The 22438-nt window shown below is 39.4% G+C and overlaps 1 long non-coding RNA gene across 5 annotated transcripts in view; it reads left to right on the top strand.

Annotated features, from left to right (window-relative positions):
* The window catches only part of LOC134547990 (uncharacterized), a 48650-nt gene that overhangs the window by 15563 nt on the left and 10649 nt on the right, over positions 1 to 22438 (top strand). For 2 of the 5 annotated variants that reach the window (XR_010079670.1, XR_010079667.1), the window contains exons 3-4: positions 6047 to 6120; positions 21141 to 21424. This is a non-coding gene — a long non-coding RNA (uncharacterized LOC134547990). Of the gene's footprint in view, positions 1 to 6046; positions 6121 to 11510; positions 11636 to 21140; positions 21425 to 22438 lie in introns of all 5 variants that reach the window. The other 3 variants (XR_010079671.1, XR_010079668.1, XR_010079669.1) reach the window with 2 other exon arrangements.

The raw sequence follows: 22438 nt of genomic DNA, 5'->3' as shown, positions 1-22438 counted from the left end.
CACATATAGATTCATGCATTAAATACCAGCTATTAAAATCTTGTTGTAGTGATTGTAGTTTCCTATTAGCTTGAAAAATGAGTGACTGGAATAAATCAATTTTGTCTGATGTAAAATTTAGTGTTCACATCTGTAATACTGATTCATGTTTTGCATCAGTTAACTACCTTTTCTTTAGTCAATATAAAATTTGGATGAAAGCTTAACTGAAATATTTAATTCTTGTACCTGATAAAAATGAGAAAATACTTTCATTTTAAATTGTCATGGTACAATAATAAGGAAATGCAAATTTGCTGTTCCATGGCTCTTATTCTTAGACTTCACCTCAAAGCTTACACCTGTTTTTGACTATATTTTCCTATTGTTTCTCTGTAAAAAATGTTAGAAATAATTTGTAACTGTTATTATTTTTTAACTTAAAAACATACATTTTTTAATTTGAAAAGGGAACTTTCATAACACAAGTGGACTTCTGCCATTTTGGTAAAATCACTTTATATTGACTCAGTGCATCACATTACATTTGTAGTGCGTTTAGCTACTGAAAAATGGGGATCAGTACAGATCCTTGCTGAAAAGTGTTAAGACTTTTTCCACTAGAATATACCATCCCAGGTGGATTTGTCATTCACAGCCTAGACAGCTTTACTAATATCTACATCAGCATCTTTGAATTTTTCTACACTGTTCATTGTAAAGAACAGATAGCAAGGCCAAGGTGATTTCAAGTAAATAAATGACCATGAACTCAAGAGTCAGAGACACTTTTAGTGGAACTTAAAAAGCTGTTCTATTCCTAGCCCAGTATAACATTAAAAGTAGTAAAAACCACTGTGGTAGTTTAGAAGCACCTGGGAATTAAACCCATATAAGCCACTCCCTGCCCCCTCCCACCTGCAGTGAGACAGGGGACAAAGGCAGAGGGTGTGGGCTGAGGCAGCAATTTACTGAAAGCAAACAGTGATGGAATAAGAATGGCATAGTAACCGCAGCAATATTAATAACAAAAATATACAAAAGAGAATGTGGTTTACACACAAACGGTATTCACCACCTTGACTTAAATCTGTACGGCCACTGAGACGAAAGCAAGATGTTGGCCATTCCTGCAGCCCATCACAGACATGCAGTGATTCCTGACAAAAAGCAAGACCACATCCTCCAGCACTGATGTGTATGGTGTGGAATACCAATTTAGCCAGACTTGCAGGTTCTAGGCTCCTCCTGCAAGCAAACCTAAGACACTATTTTTAAATTGAATGCACCTTTGTTCATTTTCAGGGGGACTGCACCAGCAGTAATGAAGATTCAGGATATATGTGCCAGTTTACAACAGAAGAGCAGAATTACCCTGTCAAAAGCTAGCTATGCTTAAAAGTCAAATGAGAGCAAGCAATGAATAAATATCACTCCTTGAGTCAAGGGTAGGTAACAAGTCAGGCCGTGAGGCTGTCCAGGACATTTAGTCAGGAACACCAGAAGGCAAGACTGGAGACTAGACTACCTGCAGCCTAGCTCAGGCAATTCTGGGTGCCCAGGCATGAATCTACATGAAACTTCAGGGCCACAGGCAGGGGTACAGGATGGTCAGGGCTAGAGCTTAAGCCTTTACAGGGTTAAGGTGGCCAGGACCATTAAGATCTATTAGTGAATTTACAGACTTGACAAATCCTACTTTCACCAAAGCTCTTTTTCACCCAGATGACAGAAACAGTGCTTCATTTTCTTCTTGACTGTCATTGTCCTTCACTATCTCTTTCTTTTGTTTGCACTCCTGGATGGCTTCCAGGGTGAACAAATTGTTCCTTGAGTAATTCCATTCCTTGGTGGAATTACCTATCTCCATCCAGTCTTTAGGCACTGAAATCCAGAATGTCACATTCAGCTTCTCCTTGGGCCTTGAAAGTTCAGAGACTTTATCCTGTTCCATTTTCTTTTCCCTACCTCATCTCAAACTTCAGGTTGTCTTTCTCACATCTCATTGTAAATGTCTGACTGCCAGCTCAAGCAGAAAAGGCCTTCCAGTCCTTCACTAAAGGAATGTCACTACTGAAGTAGCGGGGAATAGCAGGGAAACACCACTGCCTTGCCCACAGCTATATCCCCATGACTGAAGTTACAGAAGAAATTCGCAGATTATTTCTCTGTAATATTTCTAAAAAGTCTTTTCTGCTCCATCCACGTAGCAAATATTAAAATCCAGATTTAATCTGACTCTTGTCAGAGTTATAAAAATTTTCCCAGTACTCTCAAATATAAACTATGTAGACTGTAACTGACAATTTTCCTAGCCCAAAATTTTGGCAAAATTCCTCCTCTTTGGGTTATCTCCCTTTACTTAAGGTGATTGATCCAACTGAATCCCTCAAAGTCCTTCAGGGCATATAGTGGACTTAGGCAATACTTAGGTATTTTAGCAGCACTGGTCCTCCTTGCAATCCAACGCAAATCAAAATTAAATATATCCTCACAAAAGTTAAAGAGACTCTGAGCTAATATAGGTATGCCTTTACTACTATAAGAAGAAGTCCAGAGGATAATCTCAGGCTTCATGTCCAGGTGCTACAGGCTGGCCCACACCACACTGCTGAGCACTACCACCTTCTGTCAGGGATGTGTATTGGAGGTAGAACAGTAAAAAAGGCTGACCTGGCAGTTTGGGAGCATGGACAAGCAGGGCCAGCTGGCCCTATTTAATTTGGCAGTAATAGTTTGCACGGTGAGATGATATTGCATCAGGTGCCATTAACTTTTTCCTAAATAAGCAATTTATGTTTAAAGTATGTGGTGAATTAATTGGAAATTGGAAAAGAGCTGCAGCTCAGTGGTGGTTAAACATTTGCACTGAGGAGGGGAAAGGAAGAGGAAGAATGTGCTAAAACAAAACATGCAAGAGTGTCTCATTTAACTGGACTGAATAAAAACTTACCAGCCATATTTCCCCTTTCAATTGGATGGATACCTAGCAAGACAGATAAATACACATCTATACCTCTAGCCTGCTTGTGAATACACTGCTGTGCCACTGAAATTGTTTGTTGTGTTGCTAATAACAACTATGAAAAATTGGAGAAAACTTGGTTTTGAAGGGATTTGCCTTAGAGAAAGGTTCTGTTTTTAGGGCTTGTGACTCATTCTCACATAAGAAATCAATTTTTCAGCTTGTCCTAATAAATACAAATTCATGTTTTTATACTAGGAGGGCCACTAGTATCATGAAAAATATTTTATTCAGAAAGGTAAAAGCAGCACTCAAAAAAAAGAGCACTCAGTTCCTCTTCTAGTAAAGGCATAGAGGAGAATTTTATTAAAAACAATTCCATTTAGCAAAGCAGACATAAAAGCATAAAATCTAGTGGTCGTTGCTGTGCCCTACCAGCTGACACTATCAGCAAGCTCTTTTGTACAATGCCTAAGTAAATGCTTTTTTCTTTCAAATCCTCCAGTCATTATTGTTTCTGAGGGGATTTTTTACAAACTCAGTTGAAAATTGTCAACTGATTGGAGTTATAGCTAGTGCCTTTTTGTGCAGCTTTTTTGTGAGTGGTAAATATGACAAAGATGGGAACGAATGAAGCTGCTGGTTTGTTTCAACAATAACATAAAAACATTAAAATAGATAAACTATTGTGGCCCCTTCATAACAAGAGCCATGAAGAGTTCTCCACCCACTACTTACTTGCTTCTGTTCAACACCATACTTTTTGGAGTGTGACTGCAGAACTGTAGGCATTGTGACTCCTACTGAGTATGAATTAGGTGACGCATCTGACCACCAGCCTGGACTTGTGTTTTGCTGTGATGATACAAACAGGTGGCACATGAGAATGCCCAGCAAGGACCATACTGAGGTTTAGCTGTAGCTTGTTCTGCTCCTAGGGGAAATCATACTGATCCAGACAGCACAAGCACTGTCGACTCCGAGAGACTGCACCCAGTTTTCTCTTGAAGAGTCACTATTTGAGTGAAACTCCAGTGGTAACTCCTTCATAGTGCAGTACCAGAATTCTAATGTAGATTTTGCATGTCCCTAGGGCAATGGAAATACCCTTTGTAATCCTAAGAATATGAATAAATATAAACTCTGAAGAATGCAAAAGATGAATGAGAGGGCCATTTTCTGGGCTTTTCCAGATGACTTACAACAGAACCTTCTATTATGATATTGCAATAAAATTGACCCTTCTCTACCTTTTAGTGTCAATTTTAAAGAGAGAAAGTACATTACTGTTTTGAAATAATTCAGGAGACTGCCAAAAAAACCCCAATGAGGTTGAAACCCTTACTGATTTTCATCAATGCCAGCCATGGGAGCAAGTGGAACAAAGTGAATGAGTCCTTGATTTTACAGAGCACATGAAGTGTGATCTGGTACAGTTGTATCTGTTCAAGCTGTTGGGATAATAGAAGTTATTGGCCAGTTTTTGTACTGGTAATATTCCCACAGTGCAAATTTTGTATCCATCTCTATGAGAAAATATTACTGTAGAAGCAGTGAGGTCCAGAAGAAAAACTTCACAACGGTAGTGCTTAATTGAAGGAAGACATTTGGGAGAAAGAAATTATACCATAAAATACCTGACAAAGGTAGATAGTACTATAAATGGCCAATAAAGCTTAGCATATTCTGAACAATTATAGTTTAAAGTTGTCCTTACATCTTCAGCTACCTGCTTACCTGATCTTTGTGCTGCTAGATATTTCCATTTTGAAAAGACTATTATTGGAATTCAAATAGGTAGCCCAGCCAAGACCAATCAATGTATAAATGATTGCCTACTAAATAAAACTGTGTTCTAATAGTACACATGACAAGCAAGCAGAGTTCTTTAACAATACAGTTGAGTTCAAGATTACTCACTATATGTCTTGTATGTGCTGGTCTTGTGTGTGTGAATTAAATGTGCATTTATTAAATGTGCAGATCCCCACTGGATGCTCTGGTATACATTTTGAACATGAGTTCTCAGAAGAATTAACCTAACACTTAACTCTGATCTACAATTCAAATTTCTACCTGCCTTTTGGGCAGTAGATCTTACATTTTGGAATTATTCCATATTCTATACAGATGGCACTGTAAAACAGAGAAAATGCTAATTTTGGAAGGTGGAAGGCAAAATGCTGCATTTAATATTGCAGTTCTTATCTACACTTGAGTTTTCTATTCTGTTGTTCACTGATATGTCTAAATATTTCACCCAGAAATTTGGCAAATGTGATGAGGCTTTCTTTCAGCTTCACAGAGTCCTTTGGCATGACTTTTTTTTTTAATGGTTAGGACATGCTTCGCAGGAATGTATTGTATTTATAATATCTGTATGTAATCTTTTTTAATCTGTGCTCTTCCTAACTGAAGCATGACACTCTTGGAAGCAACTGGCCAGCATCCCTTTGCTTTTAGAGCTGCAGAACCACTAGAAACAAAACTTTGACATGATACTACTTTTATATGATACAAGTATGTAAAATAAACGACTTGGTGCTCTGTGGCCTTAAGTGCTAATTTTGGCTGGGGTAGAGTTACTTTTCTTCACAGTGACTGGTATGGGTCTCTGTTTTGTATTTGAACAAAGGGTTGATAGTTAGACCCTGAACTTAGGGTTGATAATTAGAGCTGGTTTTGTTCTTGCTGAGCAGAGCTTACACAGAGCCAAGGCCTTTTCTGCTTTCCATACTGCCATGCTGGCAAGTAAGTTGGGAGTGCATGGGAGGTTAGGAAGAGACACAGCCAGGACAGGTGACCCCAACTGACCAAAGGGACATTCCAGACCATGTAACATCATGCTCAGTATATAAAGCAGAGGTAAAGTAGGAGGAAATGGGGGGGTGTTTGGAATGATGGTGTTTGTTTCCCATATGCTGAGGCCCTGCCCTCCTGGAGATGGCTGAACACCTGCCTGCCTGTGGGAAGCAATGAATTAATTAAAGTTTAACTTTGCTTGGGTGAACAGGTTCTGCTTTACCTATTGAACTATATTTAAGTCAACCCATGAATTTTGTCACTTTTGCTTTCTGATTCTCTCCCTGATCCTGCTGCAAGGAGAGTGAGTGAGCAGCCATGTGGTGCTTGGTTGATGGGATAAAACTACAACACCTTGACTGTGAAATACCTAAGTGAGTATCATCTGTTTCTTAATGAACTTTCTTTATTTCTCCTTCTCTGGATATGCTACACTCCTGGAGGCAGTGTTGGATGGTGAGAAGTAAGCAGGTTGTGGCTGTATATCGCTGAACCCTCAGTAGCTTTCTGTGTTGATTCCTCAATCGAATAGGTGTTGGATGAGGGCATGCTGACATTTGTATGTCTTATTATGTCCTCTAGATCAGCCCAAATTTATTTATTACTAGTGTCCAGTGGTAGAATTCCTTGGCACTGTGAATCTCAGAAAGGAAAACAAAATCTGTAACATCTTTTTCTTCTCAGTATGGTTGTATGTATCTGAAAAAGCACCCAGAAAATTTCCTGAAGAAAGGTCCTGTGTGGGTATGTCACCCTTGATTCCAATTTCTTTCTGTTTTGTTGATGTGGAAGTACACCTTTGAACTGATCTGATCCGTTTAAAATGCTCTTTGAATGTTAATCATAATACAATCCAGCAATGAATCACCTGGTATCAAAAATCCTTCCCTCTTCCCATGCTCACCTATCACTTCTACAAACTGCTAAAGGAGGTAAAAACTTCATATTTGAACTTTTTAAAAAGTATATGCAACTCATGAATCAGTTTGATTTGCTTTAAATTTATTTTGTCATGCAGAGCGTGTGACATCTTTGTGGTTTATTTCAGTAGTTATTTTATCAAATAACCAGACACCACTGTATTCTATTTAAACTTGCTCCACTGCCCCCATGACATACTACAAATCTCAGTCCTCCTATCAGTAAAGTATGCTTTTGGTGTCAGTGGAATCTATTTCTGTCAGCAAGAAAGGCTCTCACAACTCTGGGGTGACATTAATGATCAGTGTTCTCATTCACATGGGCTCCTACCAGCTGACCTGTGTAGGTGAATTCCTGCCAGCTCAGGTGATGAGCATCATGTGGCTCACAGCCTTAAGCAGTGAGATCAAATTTCCCAAATCTATCTGGCAGCTCTCAGGTTCAGCCTCCTAAGGACAAACCCTAAGGACAAAACGATGTAGACTCACATAAGCGTAACATATCTTTTGGAAGGCTAGGCTTTCACACTGAATAAATACAAAGACAGCTGGGTAGTGCTTCACTTTAAGGAAACATTAATATTAACCAGCAATGGAATCCCATTGGGAATGTGTGGCTCCTGTTAAAATTTCAAATCAAACTGTTATGGCTGATGCTCGGCATTAAAATACAAAATAAACCTAGTTACAATGCACTGAATGTATTAGACTGAGAACTTATGATAAGGGTAAAAAATTGTTGCTTTGAGTACATATCTGAAACGAAATCAGTGAAGTAATATTCCTGAAATGAATATGAGGTTTAAAATAGTTATGTATAATCACAATATACCGATTTATAAGTGGTTCAGTGCAGGATCTTGCAGTACAAGACAGTTGAGCCTTGTCACTTATATCATTGAAGTATTTAATTCTCATAATCAGTATAATATCATAATACCAAATCATGAATGTTTCTTACATTATTTTACATTCAAAGATCTCCTCCTTTTTTTGTCCGTTTGTATTAATTTTTTTTAAACGCCTTTGCAATACATCAATTAAGAGTACACCTATCTCTCTATTACATGGACAACTTAATCCTGCTAGCCTTGCCACACTATGAAGTGGGAAGTAAAATGTATAACAGTGTGAAATGATTGGATATCGTAGCTGAGCATATAGCAAAAAATACTTCCTATGAACAGTAATTAAATTAGGATACAAATATAATCAACACCATTTTATGAAAGCTTGCTGTGGTAATTTAATGCTTAGAATTTACTTTCAAGAACACTCAAAAAAGTGTGTTCTTAGCTGAAATGCTTGGATTGTCTGTGGAAGTAAATTTTGATTACAGCTTGATTGTACAAGATGTGCTTTACAATTTGCACTGGCCCGCATAATATGAATTGCAAATACTGTAAGCAGCTACAGTACAAATCTGCTCTGTCAGAGACACTGAATTCACCTAAAGGATGGCCTGTTTCCAGCTCACTAGTTAGTTCCCACTTAATCTTCGTGTGGACACCCCATGTCAGCTGGCTAGCACTTCTTCAAAGATGAGGCAAGTTCCCAGTGTACTCTAGTCCCTGCTTTTCTTTAATGCTATGGCACTTTTACAGCAGGGTAAGCCATGGCACCTTTACTGGTCACTAATGGGATCCACACAGGGAAATAATTTTAAAAGATCTTGGCATTCTTATCTTCTTTGGCAGTAATCATCCTTATTTACCTGTATTTGAAGAATTCCATTTCCCCGTTGTGCTCTCTGGGGAATTGTTGTAGGAGTAGTGTGTGCATGGTGGAAAAAACATCCAAGCTCTGACACATCTTTCCTTATCCTCCTATCCACTAGTAAGCTGTAAGAAAGAAATAGTATATATAGGAAGGGACAAAGAAGTGGAAAGAAATGGAAAGAGCTGATAGAGCTTTACAGAAGGCATAACTTTCCAAGGCAGGGTTATAACCTAGGACTTGAAGGCTTTAGACATGAGAAACAGTTTTCAAGAGACAATTCTCAACTAATATGTTTCATATTGAGTTTTCTCCCTTGCTCCCAGTACTTTGTTTCCAGAAAATGGTTGTTAAAAGTACCCAGAATAAGGTCCAGAAATGCAAAAATACCACAACCCAACTCCCAACATGGCAGATTACTTTTTACATTATTGCTCTTGGTATAAGAGGTTCTCATTTACAATGTTCATTTACAGATACATTTTTACTCTCTCAGACACATGCAATAAAAAGCATGTTCTTTTTGGGGTTTCTGTCTCAGAACTTCCTATGCCTTATATCTTCCAGTTATGATATAAAGGAAACACTTGTAGTTCTAAGTAAGAGGACAAGGCACCATTTCAAGCAGTAGGCCTGAGATCACCCCCAGCTTGTTCCCTTGTTTTGCTTTCTACCACCCAATTTAGTTTTCACTAAGACAAATGTGTCTAAGGGGGGTGGGTGCAAAGCAGCTGATGCCATCATCCCAGGTTGATGGCATCTCTCTGGTCTTCTTGTAAAATAACTGGTAAAAATATGCCAGGTCTGCTTTCCCAGTAGGCCAGCCTTATAGACATTATTATTACCTCCTCTACCCTCTGTTATGTTCATTCATGGAAGCAAGATCTTCTATCATAATCTTAGTTCAATTGCTTTGACTCTCCTTCTAGTTGGTGTGTTTGCATGATGACTGTCTCATTCATAAAAAACAACAGGCTGGCTATGGAGTTGTCATCTGTTGCTTCATGTCTGATTACAAGGTTTTTTTCCCAAGTTCCATATGGAAAATAAAATATGCTTACAGTAACAAGAAGCTTCTTATGCCTCACTCTACCACACTAGAACATATGCAAAATCTTTCCTCTCTCTGTCTATTGAATAAAAAAAATCAAAAGCTAGTATTCAAAGACTCAGCAGTCAAAAAAAAATTCACAAGTAATTTTGAATTACAATAAACCTGAGGCTTGTTATGAAATCTAGTTTCCAACAGCAAGAATAAATGGGAAAACATTTCAACCAAATTTTTCCTTCTGAATCACTCCCTCACCTTTGGCTGTATTATTTATTTTTCAGTGATATTTCATTTTAAAAATACAGTTTCCTCCTTCCTTTTTCAAAAGGAGCAGGAAAGTACTCTCCCAGATGCTTGTGTAGAATCATATCACATATACATCTCCAAACAAGTGAAAACACTTAAAATATTCTGAACTGGGGCAATGACAATTAGAATTCTTAAAAATGTACCACAAAAGTGTTTGTAAATGTCCCATTTATGTTAAGTACAGTCATTTGAAAGCACATTTATTTTTTTCAAAGACTGTGCATTGCAACCATCTAATCTTTTTGTGTTCTTTCTTTAATTTCTCAATATGCTACTTGCTTTAGTGATTTAATTAGGAGACCAAGGTCTAGATTTCAACATAACCTGGACGTGATGTAGACTTGGTGGCATTACTGTTCCTTTTGAAAAAGGAAGGAGAAACTGCATTTTAAAAATGAAATATCACTGAAAAATAAATAATACAGCCAAAGGTGAGTGAGTGATTCAGAAGGAAAAATTTGGTTGAAATGTTTTCCCTAAAGAAACACTAAAAACTGGATTGCCAGTATTTCTAATCTTAGTCATAGGAAAGTAAGCAGGCAAATCTTCAGGATCCTCCAACTAATCCCATTTAACATTTGCTAATTCTATTAAATTTCACCCCTTAATCATCTTGTTGTCAGCTTCTACATTTTCTGTGGCATTGTTCTTTAAGCCTGAATCTTACCTCCCTTAATGACAAAACCTTCTAGTCTCTGTTGAGGACTCTTAAAAAGTGCCTTGCCCTTGCCTCTTACATACTACTATGGAGTAATAAAATCCTTCTGACACTACACTCTTTTGTTCCAGTTTCATTCTCATGAGATCATATCCCCTGAAAAAAATCCTAAAATTATTCCTGAATTATCTCTGAAAATGTGTAATCTATAAAAGCTACTTCAGCCTATATCTGTTTTTGTTGATATCAATCCTTATCATGAGGACTATCTTCTAATTGCATTAGAGTGATATATGTGGGATTCCATGGATATGTGATATTCCAATTGCAAATGTTCTCCTCACACACGAGTGGGAGACAACAATACCTCTTCCCAGACTTTTCTGACAGGAGTGCTGTATCATCTTGGGATATTTTACACTGGTATTACTTTGCTTTTTGCTCATCTTCAAGTGGAACTCCACCTGTCTGTTTGTTCATGGTAATAAAAGGGCAAAACCTGAATCAGCCTTCATTAATGATTTTGTCCCAGCTTTGCTGAGACCCTGCTTATTGAAACAGGTATTGCTTTGTGTTGAAAAGAGATTGTGGTTTTTTTGAGATCATGCAAAAAGCTTTTGTTGAAATCAGCAGTCAAATATGATATTTAAGTCGCAGTCTAGTGGATATGCCTGATTTTGTTAATTTCTTATGAAACTCATGAGATAGTGATGGGAAATGGGATAAGCCATTGGAAGGTCCCCAACAGGACAAAACCTGTAAGCAGGGAGCCATGTAAAATTGTAGAATTGTTAAGGCTGGAAAAGGCCTGCAAGATCATCAAGTCCAACCAATATAGCTAATAAGAGTCTTTGAGGAATAGCCTGTGAACTGTGTAATGAAGAAAATAATGTCTTCACTCACTGTGCTAAATATTTAATTATTTTCTTGCTTTAAAACTCAGGGTAGTCTTTTCCAAAGTGAAACACAGAATGCATAGATCCAGTAACTTTTGCTTAGGGATGGACTAACCTTTTATTTTGAAGACTTAACTCCAGAGCCCTGTTTTTCTGCTTGTATTTGGACTCTGAGTTAAAAGACTTTTTTTTTTTTTTTTTTTGTGTTACCCAGAGGCAACTAACTTTGGGTTATGGCTGCTATTGGACGGGATTACCTTTAGCTCCTTCTGTTCAGTGTTTCAGTTACCTAAGTACTTATATTGTACTTGGTACAGGAGTTGAGGCATGGCACCCCAGGTAAGTGTCCTGCCAAGCTTCACACAAACTTCTTTCTCTTTTCCTCAGTAAAAGATCAGGGCCCTCTTAGTCAGATTTTGAGAAACATGCTAAAGCTGAAGTCTGAACCCAGCTGTAAGGTTGTTCAGCTAGCTGGTTTTGTAAAAGTCCACTGGCATAAGACAGGGACATCTCTGGCATGAGTATTTCAGTGTTAATTTTGAAGACCTCTGCAGTGTGTGAGTATGGGGCCGAGGCACTCAAAGGGCAGCAGAAGGCAATTTTTGCCCACTGTTAATACAGAAGAAATCATCACCTTGCCTGACTCCTCAGCCGAGTTCTGGGAGTCAGGCTCCCACCCTGGAAGCTCAGATGTTTGCTCCAGGGCCAATGCGAAGCATCACTGAGTTTCACTGATAGCTCATGCATACCTTTGGGCCTTGCTATTTTACAGCTGAGAACTAAGCAGAGGGAAAAGCACTATGAAAACCCAGAAAATTAATGCCTTTAGATGTTAAATTAATGCAAAGGCTCCAAATATATGGATATTTGAAAAATCTACTTCCATGCTATAAGTGAAAGCCTTTCACATCTTACTGAAATACAGAGGATCTGGGAAGTGCAGGCTGCCTGCTTCTTTGTCTCCTTCTAAATCTTCCAACTACTAAACAAAATGTGAGAGACCACATGTTAATAAAAAACAGTTCCTAATGCTCTGAACACCTCAATTTTTTTATCTCTGACCTCTGCCAGGATTTAGGCAGAAGGTTACTTACAGCTGATGGGGCTACCAGTATCTTCTGTTTTAGCAAGACAAGGTTATTCAAATGTTAATGGTCTTGTTCAGTCTCTCTGGCTGCTTTTGTCCATAAAATGAAAGATTTAATTCACACTGAAGGTTTTGGTCAGAGGTGAAGTTCAGAAAATCAAGCAGAATTCATAAGTGTACAGAGACAGATTCCCTGAGCTGTCTCAGCCACTTCAGCTGCCACGGCCTTATCTCGCAACATCACCCAGGTGCATTAGTGAACTATCTCTCAAATACTATCATCCCTTAGTCAGTCTTAACAATACAGTTTCTGTTGTAATTTAAGCTCAGGTAGCTCTATTTCAGCAAGAATTGAGCTGGTGAGAGCTGTGGAGTGTAGATTTTTTTTACAATAAACTTGCCCTTGGAGAAAATAAGGGAGTCAGCTAGAATCTTTCCCTTTTTTCCAAAAACTGCGATAACTGAACAATTTCAAAATTTTGTATAGAATGTTAGTGTACTTATTTGCAAACAGAAGGATGTCAGCCTGCCACAAAACAGGGAACTGCAATGTCAACATGCTGTAGGGAAATATGAATAGTTGATAAGAACAGGTGTGCATGAAAGAAGTGTGACATGTTTTTCTTTAACAAAGTTATGACAATATCGTTATCATTCATTTGCACAAGCAAACACATGCATACTCACACATGTTTTTCTCCTACTGTTTTTAGAGATAGCTTGCCCACTGAAAATCTGCATCTAAGAGATTTGGGATTTAATTTTTGAAATATTAATGATATTAATTCAGATCGGCCTCTCTTAATGCAATTTTTGTTAAAGGCTTGAAATGGCTTTTTACCCTACATGTGTTTTTAGGGCTCAGGAAGATTCATTAAATTTTAAATAATAAATACTGTATCTATGATAACTGTCGTATCTTAATTTGAATCTGTTAATGACTGAATGCCATTCCTTTCAAACGTCTTGCATGTAAGCAACTTGTTCAAGTCTTCAGCAGGTATGTAGATACAACATTAAGCTGTCTGTGACAGCTCAGGCTTAGTATGACTAAGTTATATTTGATACTGAGAAGAAAGTACAGCATGACTGGAGGATGAGAAAAGGAGGGGACAAAATAATGTAGCTTTCTAAAAACTGCTATTATTGTTACAGTTTGGGGAATGAAAATGGCACCTCCAAACCTGAAAGCAGAAGTCTCTACAGCAGGTGCTGAAGGGCCAAGATCTTTCCTTCTGAAGCCTGAATAATGTACTTCAGTATAAAGAAAGCTTGTCTGAACAATTTTGGTCTTATAATAGATAAGTTGGGAGAAGTCAGATGGGTGTGATTGTATAGCTATTTGAAATAGCTTCCACAGTCCACTTCAAGATCTGTCCCTTGCTGGAGTCTTGGGAAGCAAAGAAATGAGGTGTTTTATGGAGGAATAATAATGGGAAGAGGCAAAGCATATAAACAACAAAAAACCTGAAGGATGTTCCAGGGGGCACTCTATAAAAATATGTAGAGGCAAGTGGCTTGTCCTCATTTTAAACAACCCTTTCCCAAGTTTGCCATCTGGAGCATAACATTTATGATATTTCCTCTTCCCCCAGCAAAAATCTGATAAATGGAAATTTCATTCATAGATATATGATATCCTTATTAAAGTAATTCAGAGGAACAGAATGGGGTTGTAATAACTTTAAAAAAGTTATCCAATGTTACCTTTCCAATTAAATGAAGTGGAAATCATCCATTACTGTCAAATAGTAATTTTAGTGTTCATTTTGGTGGGGATGAGGAGGCTAAATGTGTTTTTGTCTCTTGCTTGGCAAATGTTTAATCTCCATACCCCTGCAGTAACATTTTCTTGGGACACATATGTGAAACATACCATTTCCTGATCCATGGCTGTGGTGACAGTGGGAACGCTGCACTAGAGAGAGCTCAGCTGTGCTCTGGCCGTGTCCCAAGTCACAGCAGGCAATCCTCTTTGTACCGTGTGTGTCTGCACGAGTGACTGATAACTGCATCTCGGTTGCTGAGAGCGTTTGTTAGGTACAAACAGAGATCAGCAATACAGCTTTACTCCACTGTTTAATACATGATTTCAACATGTTTGACATGAGGCCAAAATGTTTCACTTTCTGCTATGTCAGGAAAAGATCATGGTGAGATAGAAGGCAAATGGCCTCTAGAAAAAGACCTACGAGTGTTAATGTAGCAAGCAGACAAGCTCTGACTTTGGTCAGCACTGCCATTAAACCCAGGGCTCACTACGTTAACTCACAGAACTTAACGTGCTTCAATTCAAGAATGTCAGACAAAAGGAGAAGCCATGACCAGAAAATATGGATTTTGGAGACTCACATCTCCTTGAGACCAGCTTTCCCTCTTCCCTGCCAGGGAACTCAGGATTGAATCAAACTGAATCTTTGATTTCAGGTAAAACAGTTGGCTTATTCCAAGACTCAAGATGGAGCATTTTGCAAATATTGTGCACTCTTCTTGCCAATTTCACTGCCACAGACTGTACAACCTCTAGGATAGCATGGGCAGGGGGAAAGATACTGCCAAGAGCTTTCCCACTGGTGAAAACGGCAGTGTTGCTATCGAATACAGAGGATTTGAAAAGCCTTTCTAATATGATACCTAGTAAGCAACTTGAAATTTCCATGCAATTAGAGTGAAATAAATGTCAGACAGTCAAGAAAGCTGTTATCATTAATCCTTTCCAGAGCCAAAGCCTTGTCTTCAAGGAACACAGAGACTCGCTCTGCATCACAGTCATAGTTCAGAGAAGAGTGACAGCAAAGTCCTTGCTGTTAGTATGTGCCAAGACTGATGCAATGATGAAGAAAATGTTGAAGTTAAATTGCGGGAAGAAGAGAAATACTTCAATGTCTAAAATCAAACAATTTGTATAAGGGACTGCCCAATCACCTTGACTTCCATTCAGAAGATCACTGCAAAAAGATGTTCTTTTGTGTTCCCAGCTCCCGGAGACTGTAAGCTTACAGCACCTGTCCTTCTTCACTGCATGCCCTGTGATCAGCACACTGCCTGCGTCTGTGTCCTGTTGTGGGACATGGCAAAGGAAGGCAAGCAGGTCTCACACCAGCTGGAGAGGAGGATGCAACTTTGATGAGATTGCACAGCATAGAGCCATTTTAATTGCCTAGAAACCCCTATCAGGAGTGGCTGAGAAGATCCACTGCATCACACACAGTCTAAACTTAGTCATGTTGAATAACCATGACCTGACACTGATAAGGAATCCTTAACAGCCAGAGGTGACATCCATAAGGCTTCCAAAGCATCAAACCACACTGTCCATGACCAGAAAATGAGATTTCTTCCAGTGCAAAGCATGCATCTCTCCTTCACAAGCTGGCTGAAGATTAACAGTTTCAAAGCCTTTTTGCTTGAGCTTCCTTTTAAGAATCTCACAGAGTAAGAAGACAGACTATCATTCTTCTGAGGTAAAAGTTCATTTCAAGTGACCATGCTGTGAAGGAAGAATATTTCATCATATTCGTGCTGACCATAAAATAGGTGATTGGCTGCAGCATTCAACTATGCAAGTCCCTGCAGCAAATCTAGAAGAAACCAGCATTTCAGAACACACAGCTGATGGGTCTGAATGATGGCACTGCTACTGAATTGTATAGTTTCTATAACATTTCCAAATACATTTAGCAGCCTTGATTTTCCATCAACTCCTTTGACTTTTATTGAGAGAGACACCATGCTGTAATAAGGCCTTAAGGTTATAAGAGTAACACTATCAAAGAGCAATTTTGTCTCATTTTTAGAGCTATTTATCATTCCTCTTCAGTCAAGATTTAGTGGTAAAAAGTCGGTGTTTAAAAGGCTTGTAGTGTCTGTCATCCTGTGAACCTCTCCTCACATTAGATGATTAGTGACTTGAGCAGGCTATCACCTAAAGGGCAGAGACCACAAGAAGAATCTGGCGCTAATCTGAAGATCTCATAAGGGACATTCAGGGATGTGACAGGACAGCCAAGTGCCTGAGTCCAGCCAGCAGGGGGGCAGAGCTGTGTTCGCAGCAGGCAGACACGCAGAGCACACCCATTACACCAGGTGTGTGCATCGCCAGCTGCACAGACACGCAGACGTTTGGGGCACCCACGCAGGCACAGGCAGCACCAACGCCTTCCCTGCGCCTCCCAGCAGGACAGGATGGAGGTTCATGAGTGAGAATATACACGTGCATGTGTAAAGTGGATCCCTTCAGCGGCCACATTCAGACATACAGTCCACCCAGTAGCTGCCCTCTGGATCCCAGTGTCCCCAGTTGCTGGTGGGCAGCCTTTAGACTGAAGGACAATCTGGAGGGCTGCTCCTGATGATTCACAGATTTGGGCTCCACACTTGGACCACAGGAATGATGGGTCTCCTGGAGGAGTCCTAAGAGGAGCTGGGACATTCCTTCCTTGGGAGTACTTGATTACAGTTCCCACTTGGCATCAACCCCTCTGCTCCTCTGTGCTCTGTGGGGATGTGCCCTTGCTGATCTGATGATCCTTGGGATAAGCCTGGGAGCACCCTGGCAGGGTATATTAGGGGCTGCCTTCTGCCCTGTCTGTCTAAGCTCCTTTTGCAGCACTGCAGATGAGCCTTATCACATAACCTAACACAGCTGTGCCAGTATGCAAATCAAAACTTATTTATGCACTTCAGCTTCAGAAACCAGTGTGCATGGCAAGCTGTTTCTGAATGTGCACTGAGAAATGACAGATTGTAAAGAAATCATGAGCTGAACCTGTAGTGGTGCAACAAGAGATAAAGTAACAATCAGTTTATATGTGTATGAATTATTTTTATTTGTTCTTTAATGATGTGTCTGTTTGCCTATTTTTTGTTATTATATTCAAAGATACTTCTGCATCTCTTAAGAATCCTGTCATCTTTAGATAATACTGCCTAATTCCAAATCTGCAAGACCACACTGAAATAAAGCATAATTTCAAGATGATCCTGAGTGGTTCATCTTTCCACTGTGATTCCTAGTGAGGTGTGCAGCAGCACTGAAATTTCCTGAACTGTCTGGGACACCTGTACAGGGGTTGTAAGTATTACAGACAACCTGCAGAATGTCTGTGATCCTCTGGAAGGACAGCTAGGACCTATGACATCCCAAACAGCACTAAATATCTGCATCTGGATATTTGAATTAACAAGTACCTGCTTCTCAAAAGGACCAGAGAAGCTTAGAGTGCCATGAGATTCACTACAGACTTCTGCTTTAGGATAAGGTGAACAAGTAGGACACAAGAGTTCATGATCTGACAACCTCTGGGATAACAAAGGGCACAAAAACAGGTGACACCCAACTGGGTGCATGGACACTGAGAGACACAGCAGGACCTGGGCATTGCCAATCTTTTGGGTAATTAGGGAATGAAAACTTGTGATGCCAATGAGGTGGATGGACACAAAGCCAAAGACTGAGGAGGAAGAGTGAGTCTGGCATGTGGAGAGGCTGTGAGGGAATAACAGCCCAAGGACTTTATTTTTTTCCTTTGTTGAGAGTCCCTCCTTAAAGGAACCAGCTCAGGCTGTTTCTGTGATACTCTGCTGTGAATAAATGGTTTTATGGAATGAGCCACCTGAGACTCTTCTGTGAGAAAGCTGGAACCGAATTGTTGAGTAAACCTGGTCTGACTGTGTGCGCGGGGTGTGTGGGTCAAAGCAGGGCACCCACTGGAGCTTCCCAGGAGGTGAAGGGTCTCCAGTCCCAGCAAAAATTCCCTGGTGTTGAAGGTGTGAGTCCCAGAGAGCCTCGTGAATGGTCAGACTGGGAAGTTTCCTTAACATGGCAGATATTACACAAGATCTACAAGTGTTCTGTGCCTTTTTAGAATAGTGACCAGAGGCTGGGGATCATTGTCAATGGTGTCTGAAGTGATTTTCAGTTCCTAACTGTCATTTAGCTTGCCTAAACTGTAGACATCTAGTTAATTATCTCTGATCTAAAATATTAAGGAGAAGGAGCATGCTGGAGTTATTTAGATAAATTTTGCCAAGAGTACGACAGCAAGTTAGTCATCTTCTCACAAAAAAAAAGAAAAAAAAAAGAAAAAAAAAGAAAAAAAGAAAGGAAAAAGGGGGAAAAAAGAGTTTAGCAATAGCGTATTTCCAGCTGTATAGAAAGCTCTTTGATGACATTCAAAAAGGCATCACTAAAAAAAGAGAAATAGGATAAAAAGCAGCACAAAGAGAGTAAAACTCAGTAAAAATACAACATTAAAAATACAACACAGCAGCTTAAAGGAGGCCTGCATGAATGCTGGAAAGGGACTTTTTTCAAGGGCATGTAGTAAAAGGATAATTTGGAATGGATTTAAACAGAAAAAGTGTTGGTTTAGATTAGATATCAGGCAGAAATTCTTTACTGTAAGGGTGTTGAGGCACTGGTTGCCCAGAGAAGTTGTGGATGTCCTGTCCAGATAGTGTTCAAGGCCAGGTTGGATAGGACCCTGAGCAACCTGGTCTAGTAAAAGACATTCATGAGCCTGGCAGGAGGGTGGAAGCTAGATAATCTTTGAAGTATTTCCTAATCCAAACTGTTCTATGGTATGGTATGATAAGCAGGATCATGCAAGATTGTAAGGAAACTTTTATAAACATAGAAGTAGGACATAAAAGCAAGGAAAGGGTTTACTGCAAAACAGGGAACTACAGTGAATAACAGAAGGAGAAGAAACATTCAGGGTCTCCTTTGCCTTATTAATAATTGAAACCTGAAGTGTGATTTAATAATTAACAGAGCATGTTTTAACAGAGAGGTAGAAGAACCCAGCAGAACCAGCAAAGAAGAGCCTAAAGAGTGTTTAGGTCTATCACATTATCCATTTGCAAGCTTGCCCTCAGTGGTTAGAAAGAGACTCTGAAGCATTAGAAACATGTGTTCAAGGGGCACTCTGCCATAGACTAGAAAGCATGAATGAACCTGAGATTCTGTAGAAGTAAAACATATCTTGAGCTGCATTCGAAGAGCGTTAATGTACAGCAGGGGAAATAATACCTGAAGAATACCCTATAGTTAATGTTGGTAAGGCTCAGTTAGAGCATTGTGTCTGGGCATTGTGTCTGGTCATTGTACTTTATGAGGTATACAGAAAAATTTGACAGAATCCAGAAGAAAGCACACAGAATGATAAAGGGCTGAGAAGTGTGGTAGGTTCCTTTGATGGATTGTTTCTCTATAGAAGGACAAAAAGAATCCCTTAGTTTTTGAAACATGATGGTTTTGGAAGGGTTTACCATGAAAAAACCTGCTGTAAGGACAGGAGATGTGGACCATTGAGACAGGCGTCAAAGGATTGCCATGGAGGCCCCTTCATTCCCAGATCTTATGCAGGGGATGTACCACAGTCTGCTAGGAATACTGTGGTCAAAGTGTCCAGTTTAACCAGAGACTAAGCTGGCCTGGTGGATCACAGCATGCTGTCTCCAGCCCTGGCTCCCTGGCTCTGCATGGTCGTTGGTTGCCTTGCTGCAGCTAAAAATAAGGGAGCAAATTAATGCTATTTGGGATGCAGCCACTTCCCCACGAGGAATCGGATGAAGAGTAAGGCATTTCATACAGGACACTAAACAGCTGTCAGGTGGTAACAGTGTTCAGTTGCTACTGACCTGGACTGCATTTATATTTTAGTGACTTACCATGAAAAGCTCTGTATGCCATTATCAATCCCCTGGGCAATGCAGCCCCTGTTTTAGAGTTCCTTGACAAATGAGATTTAGTTTCCAGAGAAATGTTGCTAGGTAGCACCTTTTTATTCCTAGATATTAACTTGTCACACCTCCCACTGTCTCTCTTTTCACTTGACAAAGTCATATAGGTATTAACCAAGAGAAAAAGGAGACTGAAGGGAAGATATTTTACTACAATATGGTTTTATGTTGTTATCATAAAAGAAGATTTGAATTGACCCATTCAAACAAAGAGAGAAATATATACAAAGCCCTAGTGTTGTGAAATTACAAGGAGTATTTAATTTTTGTGAAAAGGTACATCCTTTAAAAATTATCGTTAGAAGTCTGTGTAAGTATGGTTTGAGATTTTCAAGCTTTCTGCAGGGAGTCCTTCTGTTTTATTGTTTTGTAGAAGGCTTATAATACCACTGTCTACTTATTGCTGATATTAAACATGCCAAAAAAAAGACATTATACCTTTTCTCCCATTCTCCCCCCCAAAAAGAGTTGTTGACAGATTTTTGACAACAAATAATTAGCTAGAAAATTTCTTGTGCTCATTTGTGAGCCAGACAAAAGTTCTAGGTGTGATAGAAAAAGAAGATGATTTAACAAGAACAGTTAAACCAAGTTGTTATGGTAACTGGATTTTCAAAGGATGTATGTTAAAAAGAAAAAAGAAAAGGAGAGAAAAATTTATGCTCCATCTGCTCTAATCACTGTGGTAAAACACAATTGTTAAGGAAAAATACCTAATAAGGATAATTTCACATCTGGCATCAAGCCTGTATGATATTTCACATCAACAAGGCTCCCAGATGTGAGTCCAATTTTGCTCCAATATCTGTCAGGTTATAATGTGAGTGGTATTTGACTGATGATCATGCTGAATTACTAATTGAACTACTTTACTGTGAAAATTCAATTCAAATGTCTGCATTTGATCATTTGTGCTACATGCATTGTGCTTGTTGATTTTGATTAAATTATATTAATGCACAGTAATTATCTGACATAACATAATGCCCATTGCTTCTGGTTTCATGTCAGTGTGCTACACTGGGAAGATGATGCCTCCTCTCACATGGTACTGCAGTCTGATGAGTAAAATATCCACCAGCAATTAGAACAGAGAATGTCTGAAAAGGAGCTTTATCATAGAAATGCAAGTTTGTACAAGACGTTGTAGTCCATGTCATTCAACTCAAGTGAGAAGCACTTCAGATGGAAACCACCAGCACTTCCCCCCTGAGGAACAGAGCCTTAGAAAATGCATCGGCAGACCAGGGATGTGAAGATCACCCACAAAGCACTTTTAGCTTCTCTGTTTATTGGTAAGTCTGCAGCTGCGGAAAATCCCCAAAAGGAAGCAAGCTTTTGGTGACCTATTCCAATGAACTTCTGATAGCTTCATTTTGTCATTTCTCTATCATCTCATCTGCATTTACTGAGTTTCCGTGCTCCTGACACCAGTTACATCTTCAGTGCCAGGTTCAAGTTTCTTCTGGAGAAAAGCTTTCTTTATTGCCAGCCATATTTTCTGCTAAGATCAGTATTTGGGTGGTTCAAGTTTGTTCTGGTAGTTTAAGTTTGATCACATTTCATCCATTTTTCTCTCAATTCCTCTCCCTGTTTTTTGCCAACTACTGATAATTCAAGCTTCATAGCATGAACATATTTTTATAACTAACTGAAATTTAAAAAATATGTTTATTCTACATACTGTCAGAGACCATTTCTTTCCTTTTTCACTTTACAGCCTAATGAACATTGTACTCAGTGTTGCCCTGTGGTATTCCTCCCTCCCCATTAACCACCTGGGCAAGCCCAAGAGGATTAACATCTGCTTTCCTCCCTGACTGTCGGTGACTGGGGCTGCCAGAGGTCTCCCAGGCTGTGTGAAACCCTCTTATAGGGCTGATAGGACCTTGACTCTATGAGTCATCCACTGTGGCAGCTGGAGGATGGATGAAATATCATGAGATATCCCAGAACATCACTAGACCTGAGTGTGTCAGTTCAAGTGTGGAGAAGTGTAACGCCTAAAGAGATCTCTTGGTCAGAGCAATGGTAGCATGGACTCATTTTACATGAGCCAGTGGTGCACTGCTGTCTGGCTGGGAGACTACTGCACAGAGGGCTGGGAGAGAAAGACAGAAGATTAGGAAAGTGATCACTCACCTCTTTTCAGCACTTGGCTTTTAAAGTCTTAACAGTTTTTTCTATCTCAATGGTCTTCTCAGAAAGCTGATGATGTATTGGATATGCTGCTGATCAAATACCATTGTTCCCTTGCAATACATTTCCTCCTCTTTCTTTCTTCCTTATTTTTATTTTTATTTTTATTT

This window comes from Prinia subflava, chromosome 3, assembly GCF_021018805.1.
Source record: "Prinia subflava isolate CZ2003 ecotype Zambia chromosome 3, Cam_Psub_1.2, whole genome shotgun sequence".
Classification (NCBI taxonomy): Eukaryota; Metazoa; Chordata; class Aves; order Passeriformes; family Cisticolidae; genus Prinia; species Prinia subflava.
The sequence above is the reverse complement of the archived record's forward strand: the minus strand, read 5'-3'. Positions and strand labels throughout refer to the sequence as shown.